Raw genomic sequence first — 393 nt, forward strand, 5'->3', positions numbered from 1 at the left:
GAGCCTCAAAAATTCTGGGACAAAGTTTTATGGACTGATGAGACAAAGATGAACCTTCACCAAAGTGATGGAAAGGCTAAAGTTTGGAGAAAGAAAGGATCCAAACATACAAGCTCATCTGTGAAACACGGTGGAGGTGATGTCATGGCTTCCTCTGGAACGGGCTCATTAATCTTCATTGATGATGTAACACATGATGGCAGCAGCAAAATGAACTCAGAAGTCTACAGAAACATTTTGTCTGACAATTTAAAGAAAGATGCAACCAAACTGATCGGGAGATCCTTCATCATGCAGCAAGACAATGACCCAAAATGCATTGCAAAAACAACAAAGGAGTTCATCAGGGGCAAGAAGTGGAAGGTTTTAGACTGGCCAAGTCAATCTCCAGAC

The 393-nt window shown here is 41.7% G+C and overlaps 1 protein-coding gene across 1 annotated transcript in view; it reads right to left on the reverse strand.

The window, feature by feature from the left end:
- Positions 1-393, reverse strand: part of LOC147817281 (uncharacterized) — an 82,274-nt gene that overhangs the window by 22,493 nt on the left and 59,388 nt on the right. The window lies entirely within an intron of this gene.

Source organism: Seriola lalandi, unplaced genomic scaffold (assembly GCF_002814215.2).
Source record: "Seriola lalandi dorsalis isolate HSWRI2012SDOR001 ecotype SW California unplaced genomic scaffold, Sedor1 jcf7180002054977, whole genome shotgun sequence".
Classification (NCBI taxonomy): domain Eukaryota; kingdom Metazoa; phylum Chordata; class Actinopteri; order Carangiformes; family Carangidae; genus Seriola; species Seriola lalandi.